This window comes from Neofelis nebulosa, chromosome 6, assembly GCF_028018385.1.
Source record: "Neofelis nebulosa isolate mNeoNeb1 chromosome 6, mNeoNeb1.pri, whole genome shotgun sequence".
In the NCBI taxonomy this organism is placed as follows: Eukaryota; Metazoa; Chordata; class Mammalia; order Carnivora; family Felidae; genus Neofelis; species Neofelis nebulosa.
In genome coordinates this window covers 105,816,129-105,841,535 of record NC_080787.1, presented here as the reverse complement: position 1 = coordinate 105,841,535, position 25,407 = coordinate 105,816,129, and the positions used below count along the sequence as shown (strand labels likewise).

Sequence of the window (25,407 nt, the reverse complement as noted above, 5' to 3'; positions counted from 1 at the left end):
GGTTCAGTTTCATTCTTTTGCATGTGGCTGTCCAGCTTTCCCAACACTATTTGTTGAAAAGACTGTCTTTTTCCCCATTGCATATTCTTGCCTCCTTTGTTGAAGAAAAATTCTGACCAAAAAAGTGTGGGCTTATTTCTGGGTTTTCTATTCTGTTCCACTGATCTATGTGTCCATATTCACACCCATACCATACTGTCTTGATTACTACACCTTTGTAGTATATCTTAAAATCCAGAATTGTGATACCTCCAGTTTTCTTCTTTTTTAAGACTGCTTTAGCTACTTAAGTTCTTTTGCGGTTTTTCGAGATTTATTCTTAATTTCTGAAAAGAATTGCTTTTGTTTATAGTTATCAAACTCAGGTTGTATGCCTGTATCAATTTATATCTTTTGGGACCCACTGTTGGATTCTGAAGTCATTGACAATGCAGTCTTTTTTAAGGAAATGATGAGATATCTTTGTAAGAATGCTATTCTTTGGTGACAAAGCTTGGTGATGTTTTCCTTTGATTCTTTTTCCAATCTGACCTTAAAGTCTCCATTCTTAATAACTTAATGCCTTGGGGGTTATAATTGCCATGACAAATACAACAGAAGAAAAGATGGCTATGCATAATTAAGATAGATAATAGCATGGAGAAAGAAATGTCTCCTAAGAAGTTTGAACATGCCAAGAGATGTTTCATTCACCAGTTAACTGACTTTTCCTTTATCAAGATTCCCAAAAGCGGAACTGAAGTTAAGTGAGATTGGGATTTTAGATACAAATACTGTGAAAACAATTTTTATGCCCTGACTTTCTGCTAACTTCATGATTTTGAATAGCATCTGTGTCTATTGGGAATAATTTGAGTCTACTGTTTGAGGGTTTGCCATAAAACATGTACTGAAGAAATAAAGTGGACTATTACTATATACCGTGATTTTTTTCCATGGTTTAATTTTTAAGCTACTGTGGTATGTGTACTTATTTTGAATGACACATGGATAGTCATTGTCTTAATCTGAGACTCCATATCCATTGTTGGTAAACATTTACATTGTTAAACAGACCTCCCCCAATACTGGAGAGACAAGATAAGAATAGAATCATATATTATATATACACCATATGTCTAAATATTTAAAAGATATAAACTCAGGTATCAAACTTTTAATTAAATTTGTTCAGCCCTCCTACTTTTTCAAATATGCTTTCATACCAAAAGAGAATTTGTGCAAAGATATGATTTTTATATATTGAAAGTTGAGTAGATATGAAAGACAACTGAATTTAATCATTTTTGCCCATGTTTACATATTTTATTTATGAATCAGATTTTTTGAAAAATAATTATATACATACATACGTTATTTATTTCATAACATTTCTACTCTAATTATATTGCTGTAATCAAAAGTTTTAAGTTATTTTTGTGTGTTGACAGTAATGATATAAAGGATTAGAAGTATACTCATCGAATACGTCTCAGTCAAGATGTAAATTAAAGTGAATGTAAAGTATTAAAAGTAGTTTTTATATATGATTTTAAGGAAGTATATATTTTTTCTAAAATATTAAATGTATCTCATTAAAATTAAATGCAAATGCACATTTTAATTTACATGTATCAAATGTACTAATAAAATTATTTAAATATTTTAAATTCTGTTTTAGACATTTATTTTAAAAAGTTAATTGAAACGTGTTAAATATTTATTTGTTAAAATATTCTAGCGCTCAGTACCCATCTGGTTTCCAACGTAAAGGGGCAATATTATGCCTTAGGCATGTTACCTGACTGAGCACATGTATACAAACTTATGGGTAATAGGAACCGTTTAATATTGCTAAATAATTGCAAAGGTTACCACAGGCCACTTCTGTGTACAGTAATCTAATCTGCAAGTACCTTAGAACCACAAATTGGGACACAAAGAGAAATACAAAAGGATGCTGTCAGCCCTACTGGGAACTAATATTTCAGGCTGCAAAGAATTCATTGCATATATGCTGAGAAGAAGGATTTGGTAAGTTCATTCCTTTGTCCTTTTTTCTTAACGTGCTTGCCTCCAAATCTTCTCTGCACTTAGAAGCAGTATCTCCAACGGCACACTTCACAGAATTTTGAAGATACAGGGCAAGCGATGTGATGACGGGTTTCCCTGGGGCTTAAGTGGAAAGCACGTATTTAGGGCTTCAGGTATAGCTCTGGTTTTGGAGCTGAGCTCTGCATCCTGAGTGATGTAGGTGCTTATGTTTTCCCTGATAGATTTTTATTTTCTGCTTGTGATATTCAGAGTCCTTTAAAATCGGGCCCAAGGCAGGGGTCATGGTTGCTCAGATTTCAGGCCAGAGTTTTGTTTTGTTGCGTTTGTTTCATTTGTTATTAAATATACAAAGAAATCAGTTTCGTAATCCAACATAAGGCATATTCAGCCAAGACATATACTAATGACGGAACAGGTCAAACTCACTGAAACTGCGTTTTCTCGTAGGGAAAAAGGAATTTTGGTTTCTTTCATAGACACTATTATATGATTTGCATTTATGTAAAGTAAAATTGACATGTTTTGAAGGCAAATGGCTTTTGTGCCTACAACACGGACGTTTGTAATTAATATCTGTAGATCAATATGGGGCATTGTTGAAGATTACCCTGTGTGGTCTTGAGAAAATTCTCCTCCAAGAATTCTATGTGTTTTGCAAAAATTTTGTAAAGTCACGTTTCTATTTAATTATTGATAATTAACGTGATGCTAAGTACATCCTCTGCTGAGGAAAAGCCATGCTTTCATATGAAGGACAAAAAAAGGAAAGGATAAAAACAAACAAACAAAAAAAAAGAACTAGAAAACATACCAGCAAGCCAAATGGCAAAAGTCTGGCGACTTATAAATCTGCCAAATACGTCCTGCTGCTTTACAGTGTGGCCACCTGCCAAATAGCTCTGCATTGCATCCTCAATAGGTTTGACAAAAGGAAGTGCAGAGGGACTTCACTGTAATGGTATGGCTCAATTAATAAACACTCGTTTGGAACACCTTTAATTGTTGAAATTGAAGATCCTGTCTGTTAGGAATGTGCAGTCTTGTAGCCTAACAAGAACAGAGCCAATTCTGATTAGACATTTTAAGATACCTGTTTTAAAAACATCTCTTTGTTTATGCCTTATGTGCTCAAGACCCATATTTTAGTTAAAGGGCAAATAAAGTACAAGTCCTAGAGGGGTGGGTTAGTAATAAATAGAGCATAAGCACAAATTCCTTCTGTTCCACACTTGAAAAATTTATGATTTTGAATGTAAACCAAATGAATTTTTCAGGAGTAAGGCTTCCATCAGAATCTAGCATGCTCCCATTATATTCCTGAAATCAGTTACACATAAGGTGGTCCAAATGTCCAAAGCAAACCACATCATTCTGTTGTTTTCATAATCGTAAGTTAAGAGAACTCCTAAGTGAGGGGGAATAAAAGTTTTGAAGAATGGAACACTGGAGGGAAAAATAAACAAGAAAAATAATGACAAAATATTCAAAGGAATTACACAGGACAGAAATGTTTAAGCTAGAATCATGAAATATTTGTGATGGGTGTTACAAATGGACGTGTTGGAGGTGATGTAATCCAACTCTTAATTTTAGATATGAGCTAAATGAGGGCTTAACGATTCTAGTTTGGTGCTCTTAGCACTGTTTGTAAACGATGTTCATTAGAAACATCTAGAGAGCATGTCAAAATGCTCATTTAGAGTCACAGTGATTCATGTATTTGGAGTGGAATAGCAGAAAGGCACATTTCCAACGGATGTCCTAGGTGACTCTCGGGCATGTGGTCCATAAGCTTCACTTTTAGAAACTTTTCAGGACCCTACGTAACCCCTCCGTGCAGTTGATAGCACTGAAGGTCATGAAGGCTAGGAGGAAGATGGCTAAGTAGTAAAATGTAGACATCCAAGAAAATGAACATATTAATGTTTCTCACCTGCCACGACCCCACGGAAAATGAGTGAAGAGGTGAGTGCAGAGGAGTAATTCCAAATATGATACCAGTATTTCCATTCTGACCCTTGAGGTGAGACCCTTCCATTTCCAATTCACACCCAGCATCATTCCCCATTGCCTCCTTTATTTCTCACCTTCTATGTGTATTTGTGAGTGTGTGTTAATGTCTGTCTCTCCCTCAACACCCACGGACTCCTTTCAAGGGAGCAACTGTGTTACTTTTTCACTTGTTCTTCACCGTTCTCTCCTCACTCCCAGAACTGTTCACGTACAAGTATTTCATAAACAACGTACTATGAAGAAGACCTCTTCCCGGAACCTGTCTCTCAGAATGTCTTTGTATCAAGAAATCAGATACCCTTCATGTTGAAATTGAGTGGAGCTAAATACACCCACGTGCTGGTGGTCTGGGAAGATAGTTCTAAAACAGGGATTCATACCTGAGCAGATATCTATGAATGCTGAGATAGATGATCAAGGCTGGAATAACTTGTAGCTCAATGCTTCTAGGTAGGACTTGAAGGTAACTGGTGAGGCCTTCTATCGACATGTGTAGCCTCTAAGATATTCGTTAATGCCTAATATTCATTACTGTGAGTTAAGGCAGTTCCCTTGTTAAAATCCAAATAGTCTTGGGAAAGAGAACATATTACGTCATACTAGTATCACCAGTAATAACAAAACATCTGTTAGTTCACCGATAGTAGGTAATAGTAATGGTAGGTAATAAATATGTATCCGTAAATGATGAATAAGTAAATTAATGTTTGCTGCGGGCAACTGAAATTATGCAGTTTATACAAGACTAAAGATTAAATCCAACAGCCTGTTCAGTTCTTTTGATTCCACGCTGCAGCCTAACTGAGTAGCTGTTTCAGGATGGGGGAGTGGAGCAGAGGCTCAGTAAGGTGGCATAGAGGAGGTGTGTGCTATTCTCAGAACTTTTTCTGTTGGTATAGACTTAACAGTATTTACCCAGTTAAGGATATAGGTAAGTGAATAAAGTCAATGTGGGCTTTCCGTTAGCTATAGAAAAAATGTCACATGCACAACAGACACTTTCATAGTCCTTCCATGGCTTCTAGGAGCATCCCTAGGTGAGCGGAATTAACTGGGATGGGTGGGTATCCATGAAAAAAAACTCTACACTCATTTTAATATTTGCTGTTTCATTTATTTACTTATTTACAGCACCACATCTCTCTGATAGCACAGGGAAAAGAGCTAAGTTAATACATTTGTGTTTAGGGTAACAGAGACGGGAGATAACATAACAACAGTTATGTTTACATTTCCTTACGGAAGAAGTACCCCAATAATGGAATTACCAGGGCAATTGATCTTTCTGTATTCAGTTACTTCCCAAACTCAATTTTTTTTTTTTTGTATAAAATGTGGGTAATGATATTCCTTAATAAAATTCTTGAGGTAATTCAGTGAGGTCATATCTGTAATAGTAACATAGTTCTTGGCTCAAGGTTAGGGTTTAATTAATGGTCACTATGATTATGATATAGGTGGGCTGTAAATAATAAACAATAGCAAAAGCAATAGTGATTGTCCATATTCCATACTTTGTTGAGTTGTTTAGGCAATAAATGAAGGAAACATCTTTCAGATTCTCTCTGTGAACAAGAGTCTTAGGATTTTCGAATATGTGGATAATTAAATTGTTTGCGTTTTAAGAAAAATAGAACAAATGGGTATTTGTGTTATTTTAAGAAAGCACTGTCTAATTACTACTCATCAGCCATACTGGGGAAGTTGAAGGCTAGGTACAGAATTCAAACATCCTTCAGGTGGAATCACACCTTAAAATCCACTGGTCAGAAGCCGAACCTGAACTCTACTTTTGGTAGGCAATTAAGATATTTCTGTTCATCTTTAGGACTTGTAATGTATGAGTGGTCATAAATAAGCTAGCCAAACCATAAGAGACTCTTAAAAACTGAGAATAAACTGAGGGTTGATGGGAGGTGGGAGGGAGGGGAAAGTGGGTGATGGGCATTGAAGAGGGCACCTGTTGGGATGAGCACTGCTTGTTGTATGCAAAAAAATTTGACAATAAATTTCATATTAAAAAATAAAATATTCTCTAAAAAAATAAGCTAGACATTTGAAATAAAAAACTTAGTTTAAAAACTATTCTTAGAAAAATATACAAATAGTTTAAAAATGATTATGCAAACTAAAACAATTATGTAGATCTTACTTTTAGCTGAGTTTGGGCTTTATCCCCCTGTAATCAGTAGCTAGAAATTTTATAGATAGATCTTATAAATATACTTATTCTTTTCCATAAGCCTTACTTCTGTGGAACATATCTATGGAAAGCCATTACTATATAATTCTTTTTTTTTAATGTTTATTTATTTTTGAGACAGAGACAATGTGTGAGCAGGGGAGGGGCAGAGGGGCAGAGAGAGAGGGAGACACAGAATCCAAAGCAGGCTCCAGGCTCTGAACTGTCAGCACAGAGCCTGATGGGGGGCTCGAACTCACGATCCATGAGATCATGACCTAAGTCAAAGTTGGACACTTAACTGACAGAGCCATCCAGGCACCCCAAATTTCTTTCTTTTTTTTTTTTTTTTTTTTTTTTGTTTTCATTTATTTGTTCACTTTGAGAGAGAGAGAAAGAGCACAAGTCAGGGAGGGGCAGAGAGAGGAAGCAGAAGTTGGACGCTTAACCAACCAAGCCACCAGGGGCCCCCTATAATTCTTGCAATTGGGAATTTTTTTATTGTATTTGCTATAGTGGGAAATTCTCTGAACCCTGGATCACAAGGCCTGTGATTTTCTTACCATTCTACCTCTAATACCAGAAGGCACCAGGGTGTCTTCCTTAAACTGAGACTCAGATTTTTAAAATGAGAGATATGGTTCCTATCTACTTTACAGAGTCAAATGAGATCATAAGTGTGGAATGCTTTGAAAAATCTGTAGCGTGTGGTAAAATGGAAAGTTTACATGAGTTTGTACACCACTGAACAGAAATAGTTTGGTCCACAAGCTGATTACCATCTTCTTTTTTGCATATCAAAATCTGGACCAGCCCACGAAGTCTTTCTTCCTTGTGTGTTTCAGCCTCAGTTATCTCATTTATCTCTGGATTCATTTTACTTTACTTCGTGCAACTTGAGGTCCAAATTGTTTTTCCAATGCTTTGTGTCCAAGGTAAAGGATGTACCTGATGTATGATTTTATACCTAACAGAGTCTAGCAGAGCACTTGACACCCAGTAGGTAGTCTGTAGTGGTAAGCACGCATTTACTGGCTGATGATGAGATGTTGCCGGATTTGAAATCTCACAGCACACAACTTTTGCCGGCAGCAAGAGAAGCTAGGGAATGTTGGGGCAATGGGAAGACAAGAGAAGAGCAAAAGTAAATGAAGAAAACTAGTAAATGGAGAAATGATGAATGAGAGAACAATGGGAAATTAATTCAAAGCCACAGGTCAAATTCAAGGCAATGTATTGAATAGGAGATTTTTAACCAAGAAATGATAATGTGTAATTTTACTAAATTTCAATTTTAAGCAGATGTCTAACAACAAAGTACCAAAGATGCAGTAAGATATGTAAACAGGGTGAGAGATGAACTACTATTTCCCGTGCCTGTTATGTGTCAGGGTCTGGAAAAATGTTTTATATGACCTCCAATTGAAGAGAAAGGATGTCATTTTCTGTTAAGCTAGAGAGATAGGACGAGGGTGCAAACAACTCTACTGATGATTCTTGGATTAAGACAGATGGGGCAATTCTGGGATTTAAATTTTGTGCTTTTTTTTTTCCTCCTTCAATATTAGGAATTATTAAATGGAGGACAAGCATATTTGCCAACGCTCACTGAAAGAGCCCAAGAAGACTGAAAAACTAAGTAGTGACAGATACCAGGAAATATTTCTACAATTGCTGTAAAATTTGCAAGGGTCATGCATGATCTCTGTAAGTCATAAGTAAACAGAGACATCACGCTGGGTTCTTTTACTTTCTATCAAGCTCATCGAAGTAAGTAGAATAAAACAAATTGCAAAGACATATTTTTGAGGAGATGTTTGAACAATATAATGAGAAAGCAGAATGAAAGTGAAAAGCCATGATTTTTTTTTTTTATGGGAAGGGTGAGTCAAATAAATAGTCTTCTGTTTTTCTTCTAAGAAAAAGTTGAATTCTAATGGATCTTCAACTACATATCATCTTTTGGGAGCTATTATTTTTTATGTGGAGTAGTTGATAGAATGACATTTTCCTATTGAATCCAGATAAGAATAGGCCAAAACTGTAATTGTTTTCAGAAGTGGGAAGTCACCAAAAACGTATTGCAGTGGAGAATGTAAAAAAAAAAAAAAAGTATGTTTAAGCCAGGGGCGGGGGGAGATATAGCAGTGACATTTTGAAAGGGAATGGGGTGTCATGAAAAGTTATTTCATGATAGAGGAAAAAACTCCATTGGCTTTGATTCTCACAGCAGATTCTCTTTCCTACCAAAGTCAGTGCTATCATTGAGCCAGATACTATGCAGGTAAATTCTTGCTTTTTTCATACTTGAGTTCCAACCAGTCTCAAGATTTGTTTTCACATGGACTATAAATCACTGAAGTAAAAGATACACACTAATAAATAACTTGAACCGTCTAAGCTGGGAGATTTGAGATTTGAGCCAGTTGAAAAAAAAATGCATAAGCCAGTCCAAACTTGGTGGATATCTCTTTTATTTCCTTAAGTAAATTTTGCCAACTGCCAAATAGAAAAATTCTAATTTATTAAAGCTTGAATGAATAATTCACTCTCAGACACTGAATGATCCAAAACAAACAAGCCAGTTTGTATATTTAGTTATATGAACTTCTAAATGTCTTTCTTCATAAATCTAATGCTTTGCTGAAGTTAAAAAAAAGCAGTGTTGACCCCTAAGGGCCCCACCATTAATTATCTCCCACTGCAGACATCATGTCTTCCCGTTATTCTCCAGAATCTGTTTCTTCGTTATGGCGCTGTAAGTATTTGATCAGTTTGTTCTCTATTATGTCTGTAGGACTCTTCAGGAGGCATTGACCGATCTTTGGTACAGTCTTAGTAGGTTTTTCTAGGATATTGTGATGCTTCTGTAAAGATGTTCTGTAAATATGTTATTTATTTTCTAATATAAATCTGTGGTAGATATTAACGTCTTCAGCTTTACTGATGAGGAGATTGAACTTCAGGCAGGTTGATTCATGGACAAGATCATTTCAGTCCCAAGTGCTGCACTCATTATTTATTTATTTATTTATTTTCGGAGGGGGGGGTGGTTGCTGTCAGCCCTGTTCTTTGCCACTAATCATTCTGCTCCATGAGTCTCTTGCAGGCCAATATTCTCTCTGGCTTCTGCCTTAGAGATGCTTTGCCTGACTCCCTGGCCTGAACTGGGACCTCTTTATACTCTCTTGTTCACCTTATATTTTCCCCTCAGCATTTAGAACAGTTTGGGATTTTGCATTTGTGTGATTACTGACATTTGTGTTGCACACGAGCATCTAAGCTCCATGAGGGTAGGGGTGGTATCTCTTTCTCTTTCACTGCTTCACCGCCAGTTCCTACCACAGACATGGCTGCCGAGTGAGCACTCAGTGAACACTGGTGAAAGAATGAATTGGAGTAAGATTTCACCTCAAGTCTGTACAAGTCTAGAGCCATGGATTCACCCACTGCAGAAGTGGTTTCTGGGTTCCCAAGATCAATCCTTGCACATGAATTTTTAAGTCTTGGTGGTTACATGTGCACTATCCTATATCCCATACCCTATACTGGCCTACTGAAGCCAGATTAGAAGCTAACTGAGGGTAGGTCCCATTCGTTTACATTTCTAGTAAATGAAGCATTCCTTGGTTGGCCCACAATAAATACTTACTATTTGATTGAGAACTGATGCTAAAGTTTAATCTATTACAGAGCATCGTCTGTTTCACTAAAGCAATATTTCTATCACTGTTCCCTGGCATGCTTTGTTCTTCTGTTATAATGACTGACAGTCATAATCATGATTATACTACCAGGATATGCTTGGTGTTAATGTTTCATTTTTTCTCCTTTATTCCCAGACATTTGTAGTGGTCAAACTTTCAAATCCTCGGAAAGGTGAACTGCCTGTTTGTGGCAAGCTCCGTATTTTTGTTACGTACCCCACAACTCTTAAACAAATACAGAAATCCAAGGCACTCAGATTGAAAAATGAACATTTCCCACATTTAAAAGAGAAAGAGTTACATGTTTTTGAAGTTACGTACATTCTTTATCCCATTCGTAAGATCCAGAACCTATGGCTGGGCACAAAACAAGAGATTTTATACTATTCTGCTTATGGGTCTTTATTGTTTTTGCTTTTTTTTTTTTTTTTTTTTTTTCCACGCTCCCACCCCCACCCCATCCCCTCTGCTCTTTTTTTTTCTTCATAGTTTTGTGCTAACTTCAGAGCCGCAGGCATGTCATAGATCATAGATTTATGTATATGAGCTAAGAGCAGGAATGCTAAAATGATTTCTTTCTCAGGCCTTTAAGATAGATGGTAGGTCAAGACACTTGAGTTCATAGCCAAACATACTAAGGCACAGAGCAACATGGCAGCAATTTGAGTTGCGAGTGCCAAAAGTGCTTGTTCAGCACTAACGAGAAATTGGAGAGCAGGATCAGTATAATCTCATATTCTTATTAAATTAAAAAAACCACAGAGTAGTGCCAAGTTTATGACATGAACTGACAAGACCAAAAAACCAAAACAAAACCAAACCCAAAACAAGACACACACAACTCAGTTTTTCTAATCTTTCACCCTCAGTTTGCAGGCGTATGAAAGAATAAAAATAAGCCCCATGCCATGAGTTATAGATGAAGTATCCACCTTTAGCTTGGAATTTCCTGGCATTTTTCAGCTTGTGACATAGACCCGATGTGCTTAAACAAAGGTTTTTCTCCAAATTTAAAGTTTTCTTTTCAGAGCTGAACCTAATACGCTTTTTTTTTTTTTCTTTTTTTTTTTTTTTTTTAATGGGAGCAGATGCCTCTGTTTTCTGAGCTGGCCACCAGACTCTGAGGGATAAATGAAAAGTGGAGCCCTGTTCTTCTGGAGGCTAAGAAAATAGTCCACCATATTTGCCTTTCAAAATTGCATATTATCCCCAAGCTCCCCAGAGGCAGAGCCCATGTTCCTCTACAGGATGAGGCTGGGACTGAGGGTGGCTTCCCTTGGACAGGATTTCCCTTGGACTCACTTGGAGGAGTCCCCTGAGGAAGCCAGCCTTGGGTCCACGTTCACCCAGTGAACCATAGCAACACTCTTTCCAAGAGAGAAAGGGGGTTGGAGGGTACCTCTTATAGGAAAGTGCAGAGTTGTCAAAATTACTATTGTTATTTTCTTTTTTCCTAATGAGAGAATTGAACTAGAGAAATAGGGAGGGCAGTGCTGAACTGAGTGAAACTGTAAACTCTCCTGGGAATCTCCTGGGCATACCTGGGTCTGTGTCCTAGGGCACAGGCATCCAAGATTCTTTGCATCCTTGGCAATTTTGTGGGATAGGTCAGGTAGGGATGGGTTACAGGGCAAGCCCCTGGTATGCAAAGCCCTTTATTTACCCTAAGGTGGTTATTGTCACCATCACTGAAGAGCAAGAATTAGGCTAAGGCATCTGGGCCTGAGCAACCAACAACAAATAATGGAGGGGGGGCGGAGAAGAGGACCAGGGACAAACTTTACTCCAGTCCCTCCTTCTGTACGGAGAATGAAGGGAGCAGGGAAATTCTCTTTTCCTTTCAGCTGCTATGGTCTCAAACATACAGCGTTAAGTATGTGATCTAAATTGTTCTGGAAAAGACTCCTTGCCTCTAAACTGTTTCATTGTTGAAATACCACCCCTTACAAATGTATTTATAGTAATAATTCTTTTTAAAATTTTTATTTTATTTTATTTTATTTTGTTTTATTTTATTTTAGAGAGAGAGCACAAGCAGGGAAAGGGGGCAGAGGGAGAGAGAGAGAGAGAATCTTAAATAGTCTTGAAGCTCAGTGAGGAACCCAACTCTGGGCTCAATCCCATGACCCTGGGATCATGACCTGAGCTGAAATCAAGAGTTGGACACCCAACCCACTGAGCCACCCAGGCACCCCAGTAGTAAATAATTCCTTAATAATAATTTAAATAATTAATGATAATGAATTTAATAATTAGATAATAATTCAGTAAATAATTCTGGTGAGGGTTGGAAGAAGGGGACTCATATCTTAGGGTAGATTCATTTAATAAAATTATTTTCTCTACATGTATACCAACTGCACAAAGGAAAGTAAGGTAATGATTGATCGGGCGATTGAGGATTTGTTTCAGCAGCCTATGGCTGGGAACTTGAAGAATTCTTGCCCCAGTGATATGACCATGCATACATCACCAAGCTTCCTGGGCTCACAATATGTGTTTGTGTCAAACAAGTGTGTGTATACACATGAAGGTGTTGGCCAACTTGGATGATCCCTAAAGTTCTTTCTAGGTCTGATATTCTACGCTCTAATGGGGTACTGCTTTTTGAGAATGGGGAAGGGCACAGGACACTAGTGGTGACACGAGTCGGAATTAGCCATTCCCTTTCCAAGTTCCTCAAGTTCTTCTTGGGGGCCTGTTACAGCAGTTACCAATGACCTATAATACATTCAGCTACGGACACGAGCATCTCCCCAATGCCCTGATGCCTCCTCAAACAAGGGAACAAGGTCATATGTTTCCGTACCTTCCATACCTACTGTTGCAAACATCAACATGCTGATCATTGAAGCCACTTGTGTCTTTATGCCCCTGAACCATCTCGCCCGCCTACTTCAAGTTTTCACTCAGAAGTACGGTAATTGTCTCAAACTTCATACAGCAACACAGAAGTCTCCACCTCTCCCAGGTCTGCTGGTTCTCCATTTCAGTAGTTGGCATAACTGTCCACCTGGTTGCTCAGCCCAGCCCCCAATAGCTGTCCTTGATTCTCTTTGCCATTTACTCCTTGTCTTCCGATTCTTCAGCATTACTGCAAAACATACCTGGAAGCCATCTCCTCTTCTCCATTTCTAATGGTCACTTTAATTCAAGCCGGCTTGGCTGTGGTGGTTGCATGTCCCCAGCTTCCACACTTCTGTTCTAGCCCAAATCAGTCTCCAGGTACATCACAACTGGGCTAAATCCTCCACCGGATTCCTACCGCACTTAGAATAAAATCCCAAATTATCTGGGGTTACAAAGCCTTGCATGCCCTGGCATGTCGTACATCTTAAACTTCTCGTACCACTCTGCCCGTCACTCTCCATGCTTCAGTCACACAGGGCTGCTGTCTATTTTTGAACACAAGATTCAGTCATGCACTTGCTCTTTCTGGAGCAGCCAGTGCTCTGCCCCAGGGGGCCTGGCTCCTTCGGGTCAGTCTGGTATCAGTCTAAATGTCTGTTTTTCAGTGAGGTCTTACGTGACCTCCTACCTAAATTTGCACCCACCCTAACACCCCTGATCTCTACTATATCATCATGTTTTGATGTGATTTGGAGCATTTTTTCCCTTGCAAATATTATGGCTTGTTCATTTTCCTTACACACTTGTTTGTCATTTGCTTTCCGTTATGTCATTCCCTCCTTGCTGGAATGGAAGGTCCGCGTAAGCAAAAATCTTGCCCATTTTGTTCTTTGTCGCAGTCCTAGTCCAGAATAAGGGCCAGGGCACAGCAGCTCTCCACGAATAATTGATGATGGAATAAATGAACCCATATCTACATTTCCAGGTGCATTCCTAAACTCCACCTTTAGTGAGAGGCATATAATACCCCTGTTGTTATGGAAATGGATGAAGGTAGTGAGGGAAGACATGAAAAGTAGAAAATATGGTTGGTCTCAGTTCCCTTACTTCTCTTGCCCACCCACCACCAGACACAGAGCATATGGGAAGTGGTCTATATGGGAATGCTGGGAGGTTGGAGCACCCCTTCCTCATTCCACTTTTCTTGGTATCATGGCCTGATAAATGATATTAGAAGCTGAATATGAAAAAGCTCCCTGTCCAGAGCTGGTCAGGAGTTGTTTAACTGGGCTTACCATTAGCATTGGTTTAGATCAAACTGAGGGTGCCTTAGCAGGCTGACCTTTTTCCTGGAGCTCTGGGGAATTGGGAAATAGCCTGGGTGCATTTAAATGTTTCCCTGATACGTGCTCTCTCTCTCTCACACACACACACACACACACACACACCCCACCCTGGCATATGCTTTGGGACATACCAAGACTCTCAGATATCGAAAAGCTTGAAATATATTTGGGAAGGGACAACATATATACAAGGAGAATGAGATTATTTATTTATTTATTGTAATGTTTTGTTTATTTTTGAGAGAGAGAGAGAAAGAGAGAGAGTGCATGAGCAGGGGAAGGACAGAGAGAGAGGGAGACACAGAATCCAAAGCAGGCTCCACGCTCCCAGCTGTCAGCACACAGCCTGATGTGGGGTTCAAACCCACAAACTGTGAGATCATGACCTGAGCTGAAGTCGGATGCTTAGCCAACTGAGCCACTCAGGCACCCCTGAAATTTAAAAAAAAGACTTAAGAAATATTAAGCAATGTAACAATATATGCAAACATGACAAGTGAGGGTTAAAGACACTAATGACTTCAGAAGCAAGGAGAGGTGACTGTGAGTATAAATGATGAGAGAGGTTTTCATCCACAGTTTACCAAGCATAGGGGATGCAGCGAGGCTGGGAGAAAATAGCTTTTCCAATAGACTGGAACTCAATATTCATCAAATTTTTATTTTTTTGCAAGGTACTGTGAGATCCAAAGTTGAATTGCATTCAATTAGCAGCAATTAACCAACATATCATTTAAATTTTAAAATAATAGGCTAAAGGATAAAATGTTTTTATATTCTTTACTACGGTTTTTATAAGAAAAAAGAATGACTCCCAGGTCTCTTTGCCCATCTGCAGATTTATATCTGTCTCTTGATGTTTCCGAGCCTGATTTTCAGACACAGATTAAATAGTTCCTTCTTTCTTCTTTTCACGTATGTTGCATTTCTTTTTCCCTTTAGCAACCAGTAGGAAAAAGAAGCTTACCCCAGTCACATTTCTTTTCTTTTAAGTTTACCAGCTGTAATGAAAATCTTGGAAAGAGAAACTTGAAACAAATTTTTTAAACGAGATGGCAGGGTTATCTGGTGATTTTTATTCTCTGTGCTCTCGGTGTCACCCAAGATCATAATGTGCATAAGTGCACACAATTATGGGTGCATAATTGGGAATGAGGTCCTGACTTGCCGCAGTGTCTCGGGCAAGTTTTGGGAATGTGCTTTGGGCGGCTCTCCACAGCTTTTCTGTAAGATGCTGGCCCTCTTCTAAGAGTTCCCTTTCACAGCTGCATGGGCTTTTTCAAATCATTAGAGAATACTGCCAGATTCGTCTAGCATCTTCACACAGCGCTCTTTAGGACTCTATCGCTCTAAATTAATATAACTTCCAAAAGGGAAATCCTTGTGACTTGAGAAAATGCAAAGTACAGGCAGAACAAAGTGATTTGGTTAATAGAAGCTCTCCTCTGAAAAAGACAATGCAAATCTGCTCTTTGATTATCTAGACAAATTTGATACGTTTCAGTTTTCATTCATTTGCAGTTCTCCAGTAGGGAAATTTTTATCGCAGATTAGTGGGATGAGAGTTTCTAGGGTCATCCCTGAATAAGACATTTGCTGGTTGAATAGCTGTTACAGCTGAATTCTCTATCAGAAAGGGTGCAGTAGGCAGCTGAATATTTTATTGCCCTTTCTCAGTCTAGTTAACAAGGGAGAATAATCCATTGGGAAGTGCATAAATACATATTCAACTTATACTGTAGAAATTTTGAAAGCGTTTCTGGAAATGCCATGGGCACTTTATGGATTGGGGACTCTTTCAATTTGCAAATTTAAAATTTATATCATAACCATGAAATTTTTGATGACCTTGGGAAAAAAATTCACTTGTTTCTCAACACTTATGTCTGAAACGAGTTAGCTTCATGAAACTCCCCTTTATAGGGAGACAATTTTATAAAATCTAGGGCTTACAGTTGAATTGAGACCATTTATATCCTAAATCATATTTATTTATACCTGGCATATATTTCCTGGCTTAGACATCTCTTTTATGATCTCTAATCTGTAAGGACTAAGCGTACAGAATGTGCATAGGATTGCATCCAGAGCTTATGTTACTTATGGTACATTGCTTTATTTGATTCTTGCAGGGTAAAATGAGAAGTACCTGGGGCCCCTGCTGCATGTATAACTGATCTATTCTGACAGCCGCCACCTCTTAAGACAACCACTAAGATACGTGCTATTAACTCTTACCATAGCTCAGCACAATTTGTTAGTTTCCAATATTATTCATTCCATGGAATTTCTTTATTTACATATAATATAATGACATTCCTATTTATTACTACCTCCTGGAGATGTTTCAGACAAAAGCTTTAATTATATAACAAGAACACTGCTTCATTTTTATGAGAGTTTCTTTTCCTTTGTGTGGTCCTCCAAATACAAGGTATACCTTGCAAATCAAAAATACCTTTGGTACAACAAACCCATTTAGTTGAAACAGAAGCTCAAGAAAAATATCAATTAACTACAATGGGATTTTTTTCCTATTTTAATGTAAACTGTGATATATTACATATTATGTAGAATACAAAATATATATTACATATATATATATATATATATATACATATTTTTTCTCTCTTCTTCTGTCCTATAGTGGTGAATATAAGTTAAATTCAATCCAGGTATAAAAAGGAACACTTGTTTATGTAAAACCTTACTTGCTAATCTTAAATTAAATTTGCTTGCTTATCTTAAATTGACATGTATTAACCTTAAAATGCAGGATCATTACGTATTCTTAATTCATGAAAATCATGCATTTACATCATCAAAGAACTGGAAGGTGGAGGGAAGGAACTCTTTGATAGAGGACAGCTGATGTGACCAGTCTTAATATTTCTGTATTTCAAGACCCTAAGAGATATTTTGGTTCAAGAGTTCCTATGTAGTGTCAAGCTTATGTTTGAGGAGAGTGGTGTCATTTCTATTGTTTCTATAATTCAACAGTTTTAGTTCCCAAGTCTTCCAAATTTGGGGGGGTCAACATTTCTTTAACTGTGAACAAGAAGAAATAGAACTTCTATTTCACAAAGGTTTTCTTCCCATTAAGCCTTTCATATTTTTATTAGATATTAGACAATATAGCCAGTCTGTAAGCTACATATAATTTCTATTTCAGAGGCGAGGAAACTGGGACTCGGAAAAGCAAAACAAATGCACACAGTCACGGTTATGAAACAAAGCTGGGATTTAAATGTAGGTCTCTCTGATTATAAAACCCATGCTGTGTCTCCTGTGGGATGCTGCCAGTGACTCCAGAGCCTTTTGCTTTCTTCCATTATTCTCAGTCCTTTAAAAATTTAATCATTCTTTGACATCTCTCTGAATGTGCTCTGAAGTTTCCAAGTCCTGGTTGAGCGTGGGGCCTAGCTCTGGGAGGACCCCTCCACTAAGGGGCAAGTCCATCTCTGGAACAACTTCCTACGTTTTCAGCAAAATGTGGTTGAGATGAATATCCAGGTCAGGCTTAAAGTGGAGCAGGGAGGGAAACAGATGGCCCACTGGGCACATCTGTGGCCCAAGGAGTGTGGGTGTGTTAGCTTGAGCTATTGTGTTTGCAACTATACGTGGAACCAGAAGGGTCCAGGGTGGGTCTAAGGGAAACTGAGACTTACTTGCATTTGTCTGAGGAGGTGAGGAGTCGGTGGCCACAAGTTGATTTCCCTGTGGGTTTATTTGGCCTAAGGGGAGGATGGAGGTATTCCGAGAGTCTTTGTGTGGTAGAAAGGTCCCTTAACATCCTCATCCAGGGTATTTGAGTGAAACTGAAGAAGTGGGAAGGTCTCTGTGGGATCATGAGAGGAGTGGATAAAGGGATTTGCAGTGACTAAGGGTGACACGGTTCGGTGATGGGATGATCTCTCCACTCTGGGGAGGACAGCACGCCCTGGTGACACTACAGCCGGCAGCACTGGGTGCACTGGGCCTGTTTCCAGGAGCACCAAGGGCACCATCAGCAATGGTGGTAAAGTAGCATTTTGGTGAGGGGTATAAGAGCATAAGGAAAGAATGCGCTAGAGCCTACAGACCATTACAGGGGCATACTTAAGGCAGCTTCGCCGATTCCCAGAAACATCCAGAACAGACTTCGAAGAGACTCCACTGGAGTGTGTATGCGAGTGAGAGATTTGGGTTATTTCTTTTAACTCTTAACCTGACCACACCTGCAACTATGATACATTGAACTACCAGAGTATTTGGATCATGAGTTATGGAGACTGTTACACCTCTCAGAGCAAAACTTCGGTGTCGCAGAAATTAGTGACTGGAAGTTTGTTAAGAATTCAAGTAAACCAGAGATACCTGGGTGGCTCGGTTGTTTGAGAGTCCAACTCTTGATTTTGGCTCAGGTCGTCATCTTAGGCTCACGGGATAGAGCCCCACATTGAGCTCCATGCTGAACGTGAAGACTGCTTAAGATTCGCTCTCTTTATGTCTCTCTCTCTCTGTCTCCTTTTGCCTTTCTCCCCCACTGGTGCTGTCTCTCTCACTCTCTCAAATAAAAAAGTAAAAATTAAGAAGGAAAAAAAATTCAAGTAAAGCCAGAGGATTATGGATTTCTGCGTTGCAGAGGAGGACCCACCGTTTTCTGGCTACAAGTTGGCATTGGTGATATAAAGAAATCACAGGTCATGGGATTTCTAGCACTCTGTTCTAAAAGCATTACTCAGCTGCTGCTTCCCCTGTGTCTTCCACATTCCTTTCGGAGGAGAAGGAGTTTCCACTGTTAAGTTATTATTTTTAAGACACCCAGACCAACAGTTTTGTCTGCTTTCTGCCCTATGGCTTATGTAACCAGAATTTATGACAGTGGCAGAGCGTGCTCATGAAGAAAACACCTTCAAATCTGCAGCTCTTGCTTTCAAGCTTTTTTTTTTTTTTTCTTTTTATCCTCATTGATTCCAAATTCTTCCCCTGTGGTTTCTGTGTAGGAAAGTTATTTCCTAATCTGTTGTTTTGGACCTTAAATATTTAATGGAGTGTAGCTTCAATCATCTTATTGGAAATTCTGTTGAATGTTTGAGAAGTTTATCTGGCCTGTGTCCTGTTGAGTCAGCATCAGGACACCTACTATCTCGGGGAGCCTGGGTGGCTCAGTCGGTTAAGCATCTGACTCTTGATTCCAGCTCAGGTCATGATCTCATGGTTCATGAGATGGAGCCCCGAGTCGAGCTCGGTGCTGACAGTGCAGAGCCTGCTTAGGATTCTCTCTCTCCCTCTCTCTCTGCCCCCCACCCACCCATTTGTGCACATTCTCTCTCTCTCTCTCTCTCTCTCTCTCTCTCTCCCTCTCTCTCTCTCTCTCTCTCAAAATAAATAAATAAACATTAAGAAAAAAAGACAATACCTCTGTGAAGAATTCAGCAATTATAGATTCAATAGAAAACCTCAAGTAAGGAGGAAGAGAAAAAGTTGAAATGGAACAGAGTATGCGTGTGTGTGGAAACCCATGTGGTATGTCTCCCTTCTCGGTTCCAGGCAAAGCATGGAACCGTTAGTCACATTTGAACACATATCCCTGAAAACAAGGCTAAAAGGAGAGATGGATACTTGGAGTATCCGAGACCAGGCCTTTAGAAATATGAGGGATATTAGATATTATTAGAATATTAGAAATATGAGGGAGAAATCCATAGCTAGCTAGACAATGGTAAATTATTGTAGGATACAAGTGAAATGGATATTAATTTCCATTGTACTTCATGATGGAAAAAAATTCAAGTCTCTCTCTCTCTTTTAAGGAAAGAAGGAAAGACACCTAACCCACTGTTTCTCAAAGTGTGTTCTGGGAAATATCAATTCTGCCAGATGCTGACTAGAAACAAGTTTGTTGGCCAAATCAGTTTGGGAAACACTGTTACATAAGGACAGTCACATTTCTGCACCCCTGGAATTCTCAAGAGTTTCATAAACAAATAGACTCTGTGACTCCCCCCGTGGAGAATATAGCTCACATGCACTCGACTTTTTCTGCGAGGTCAGTTTTAGGGTTAGTGAAACCACTTTGAGTTGGCTCACTGGAGAGCCACTTATTAGATGAGACTTATCCCAGGAAATTATAGGATCAAGAAAACTAACAGAAGAACGATGTGTTCCCACTGAAACCGTTGGTACATTCAACACTGACAGTATTCTTCACGGCGAAGTCTCGAAGTTATTTACATCTAAAGAAAATCATTTCCAACAAGTTATCTAGAACGAATGTTCCTGAAACATGAGGTACTGCTTCGGTGCTCATAACCGCGCTCTAGAGAGTCAAGCTTGAAATTACAACTGTACAACTGGCTTGAAGAACTTACTGTGCCCTCCTTAGGAGATTTCAGGAACACAGATGATGGGTAAGGATTTTTTTCACACCATGATAGCAGAAGAGAAGAATTAGCATGTGTGATGGAAGTGCCTGACATTAAGCTTTTGGTTGCGGAGGCATCCGTTTCACAGACTTCCATCTTGAATCAGTTATTACCAGCTGTGTGGCAGGGCCACTGGCAACACAACCAGATAAGGAAACAGACCCCTAGGTTCCCCTTTTAGAAAGCTCTCACGAACCTAGATAACTGACCGCCTGAGTCACCCCGCTTATTCCTTTCCATGCCCTAATTCCAGCTTTTACGTTTAAAAATTTTCCCAGAGTGAATCGGCGAAGCCCTCAACCCCAGTAGAGGTGGAGACCCTGAATGGCACTCTCTCTATCTTTCTCTGCTGTGACCTCACTGTGTGGCCCATATACTGTATACTGTAGGTGTGCTGTATGCTCTCTAGGAACCATGGGTAATAAATCTTGTCCTTCAAAATTCCCTGATAGGTTTCTGCTTTGGTGCATCCTGCGATCACTGTAACCTCAGGGACTGGTCCAGCCACGTTGGCTTCAGTTGGGGGAGGGCCGGTGGGGGATGACCCCAAATAGTCTGGTCCAGGTGAACCCCCTAGGCATTTCTAGCTAACAGCACTATTATCAATAGGCTGAGATTGAGAAAACAGCATGATGATAAATAACATAAATCAGGCATGCTCTCTTTATATTGGAGTCAGTCTCTCTGTTTGAAAGCTAACATTTTCAGCTGCCCATTCTCGGGGCATACCCCTTGGGGCTGACATGGATTTCCAAGTTCCTCTTGGGGTCTGGCCAAAAAGACTTTGTCCCAGGTGCTGTGTGCCATGTGGGACTCAAGACTCACCTACCGGGAAATTTGCAAACAAAGCTTTAAGGAAAAAACTTGATGGTGTCAAAAGGCAGGTGAAGTGGAAATTTATTTTAAAAAGCCATTATTTAAAACATTCTAACTCAGGGGCGTCTGGGTGGTTCCGTCAGTTAAGCGTCCAACTTCAGCTCAGGTCATGATCTCATGGTTTGTGGGTTCGAGCTCCATGTCGGGCTCTGTGCCGACAGCTGGGAGCCTGAAGCCTGCTTTGGATTCTGCGTCCCCCTCTCTCTCTGCCCCTCTCCTGCTCGCACACACACACACACACACACACACTCTCTCTCTCTCAAAAATAAATCAACATTAAAAATATTTTAAAAAGGGGCGCCTGGGTGGCTCAGTAGGTTAAGCGTCCGACTTCAGCTCAGGTCACGATCTCTCGGTCTGTGAGTTCAAGCCCCACGTCGGGCTCTGGGCTGATGGCTCAGAGCCTGGAGCCTGCTTCGGATTCTGTGTCTCCCTCTCTCTCTGCCTCTCCCCCATTCATGCTCTGTCTCTCTCTGTCTCAAAAATAAACTTAAAAAAAATTTTTTTTAAAGGATCAGACTTTATGACCCCTTTTCAAAAAAATAAATAAATATTCTAACTCAAGCAGTGATAATTAAGAAATGTTCAGAAAATCAGGCAAATGTGCTCTCTAAAAACAATACAGGAGGGAGACTTCTACAGGCATCTTCTTCTCCCAGCTCTCAGGCTGGGACCTTGAGAGGCATAAAGAGTGCTTAGCTTGGAGAAAGTGTGACAATCCCAGGTAGGAGCACCAGCAGGGGCCATGGATCCTTCTTCCTGGGCACTTCACCAGGAAGCTCCAGAGACAACGTTCCCCATCATTTTAAAGGCCCTGAGTACACTATCAGAAATTCACTAGAGGAAAAGCCAGGAAAGCCACTTACATCATCAACCTTTCCCTCATTATGGTTTTCTATTTTTTTCCCTCTCCCAGGTTGAAATGTAATATAAAAACAAGATAAAGTATAGCAAAGGGTGATCCAGGTATGTAACTAATTCCTAAAACTTCAGACCTTTAGACTTCTTAGAAATAGGTCTTTCACTTTATTATAGGGGGAAAAAAAGGAAGACAAAAACTAGGTTTTACAGACAGTTCATAATTAACTACAATTATGGCCATTTTCCATACTCACAATGTCACTCTTAGAGCCACTTAGGCTTTGTCTTACATTTTGCCAGAGTTTTGTGCTATAAAAAATTGCAGGTCACATAAAATTTTAATTTTGAATCACAAGGAAGAATGTTTGATGATTGTAGAATCATTACTTAAAAACAATTAGTGCTGGCTAAAACTGGAACAAAGGAAGAAACAGATACTCAAGTATCTTTGGAGATGTTTTTGGTACTGAAAACAGTTGTGATAAATGTTATGACTGAAGATCAGATCTCTGTCTAATATTTTTAATGGAAATTAAGAGAATACTTTAATACCCTTGCTTATCAGTTTTCATTGATCTTTCTAAATGTAAAGACTTGAAAGGCTGTTGACATCTAAGAGTGAATAATACAAGTATATTTGAGTTTCCACACATTTCACGCTTCACCAAGTGAGAATGTTTCAGGTGATGACATCTCTGGTCAAGGAATACAGAATACTCAAATTGATGGACCATTTGATTTTAAATGTAAGCATAACATAAGGGAGTAGGGACACAGTTCACAATTGCTTTTATATCACTCAAGAAGTCCTGAACTCAGGCTTTGGATAAGTAAGTGAGCAAGAGACAGAGAAAGGCGAGGTGTAGGGTCCATTCTTCAAAGACCTTATGGTCTAGCTGAGGGAAGAAACAGGAGTCCGTGGAAAGTAAAACTATTAACAAAAAGAGTAAATGTAGAAGGCAAGATGACTAATAAAGACCTGGCTTACTGACGGAGCTCAGAGGCGAGACAGAGGACTTCACAGAAGTTGTGGGATTTGAATCTGACATGAGGCTCGAGAAGATTGCAAGGGTTGGAGAGGACCTATCTGACCCCATGCACCATACCCTGTGAGGGAGAATGAGACCTGCGTGAAAAAGATTGCAACATCGTGCCCTCATTTGGGGCTGGCGAAGAATATCATTTGTTTGGAGCCAAGACTTTCTGTAGGTCAGGAAATAGAGGGCCGTATTTCTGAAAAGGACAAATGAGGCTGGATTAGGGAAAGTCTTAAGTGCCAGACCAAATCGGAGCTTTATCACATCACACTTGAGAGCTGGGGAAATGATGACGTCAGTTTGTTTTTTAGGAAGAATGAGTGCTAGGTGGAGAGGGAGGAGAGCCTGGAGGCAGGAGGGACAGCTATTAGTCCCCTGGTGTGAGCTGACAAGCCTCTGGACTGGCCAACGAGAGGGGGAGAATGGGAAAGACACGGGGACCGGAGCATGGTTGGAAGTGGGAGAGAGAGAAATCAATGATGACACCTCCTGAGGGTGCCAAGGGCTGGCTTGTTTTTCCTTTGCGGCTTTGTTTTGTTTTGTTGCCTTTCAGGACCTTCGGAGTTATTTTTCAGTGCCTTGTAGCCGTGAGTTGACACGTTCACCGGAAATCAAGGAGCTTTTGAACAGGTCTTCTGTTTTTAGTAATTGTTTATCCCTGCTTTGTAGACATGGTGCTTAGAAACCAGGGAGACTATGAAGAAGTCACATTTGCAGCAATACATCAGGAGCCAGTTCTCTGGGTGCTGAAACTGCGCTGCCACATTGCCTTTCCCCAGTGGAGGAATCATCTGAGCAAAGGTCTTAGGCAGGTTTTTTCATTACAGGTGTGAATATCAGTAGCTCATCTCTTATTACAATAACTTACAACATGAAATTAAGACCCCAGCCCGCTCAGCTACACAGTGCCATCCCAATGCAACGCTTCTGCAAACAAACAAACAAACAAAATTGAGGACAATTTTCTATTTCAAACATACACATAGTTTCAGCAATTTCATGCAAACTTAGTTTCATCGTATCTACCTACCTGTCTCCCTAAATAAAAAGAATATGTCCCAAATCATTTCTAAGCGACTCCTTTCTTAAAAGGATAAAATAAATAGCTCCATCTTATTTAGGAAAGGAATGTGTGAAATAAGTTCTGAATTCCGCCCCCCCCCCCTTCTTCGCTGTGCTGCTATATCATTACAACGTCAATATCCTGTGTTAGAAACACTTATTTAACTTGTAACATTTTACTTTTATGGGAGAGCCATGAATGTGAAAGGCACATAAAAACCACAGCCAAATGGTTGACATCTGACCTTTAATCCTCTCTCAAGACTACTCCACACAGCACAGTGGGTGTATCAACTGCTTCTTAATTTACTAAACATCATGGTGTTGCTTAAGAAAAGAAATTGCACACGTTTTTGACCCTGGGTTTCCTTCCTCGCCAGCCTCTTTTTTTGTTTTTAGCATTTATATTACTTTCTGATGTTTGGTCCTGCAAATTGCCACTTCCTTTGTAATTAAAATTAAGGTTGGAACCTCAGGAAAAGGGTGTCAGAAGGTGACTTAAACTGTAAGAAGACCAAGAAGGAGCTAAGAAGTTTGTTTTCAAATCTGAAACTTCATTATCACAAATAATATCGTTCTTAATTCTTACTAATATATAATTATCTGACCTGAACATATATATATATATATTTTTTCAAATAAATCTAAATATTTTCAATAAATATGTATAGGGGCGCCTGTATGGTTCAGTCGGTTCAGCGTCCAACCTCAGCTCAGGTCATGATCTCTCAGTCTGTGGGTTCAAGGCCTGAATCGGGATTTGTGCTGATGTCTCAGAGCCTGGAGCCTGCTTCAGCCTCCGTGTCTCCCTCTCTCTCTGCCCCTCCCCAGCTCACGCTATGTCTCTGTCTCTGTCTCTGTCTCTGTCTCTCTCTCTCAAAAATAAACAAACATTAAAAATTAAAAAAAAATAAATATGTATACATGGCAGAAAATAAAATATAGGTGGGATTAGCAGAAAGGGACCTCAGAAGAAGCCTGTCTACCCATCATTTGGCAGAAAGAATGGCTCAGAATTTTGGAAGATGTCAC

At 39.4% G+C, this 25,407-nt stretch overlaps 1 long non-coding RNA gene across 2 annotated transcripts in view; it reads left to right on the top strand.

Moving 5' to 3' along the window:
- LOC131514716 (uncharacterized) overlaps positions 1-24,977 on the top strand; it is a 104,714-nt gene extending 79,737 nt beyond the window's left edge. The window contains exons 8-9 of one of the 2 annotated variants that reach the window (XR_009263234.1): positions 19,928-20,524; positions 22,332-24,977. This is a non-coding gene — a long non-coding RNA (uncharacterized LOC131514716). The other variant, XR_009263232.1, reaches the window with a different exon arrangement.
- Positions 24,978-25,407: the final 430 nt, after the last annotated feature.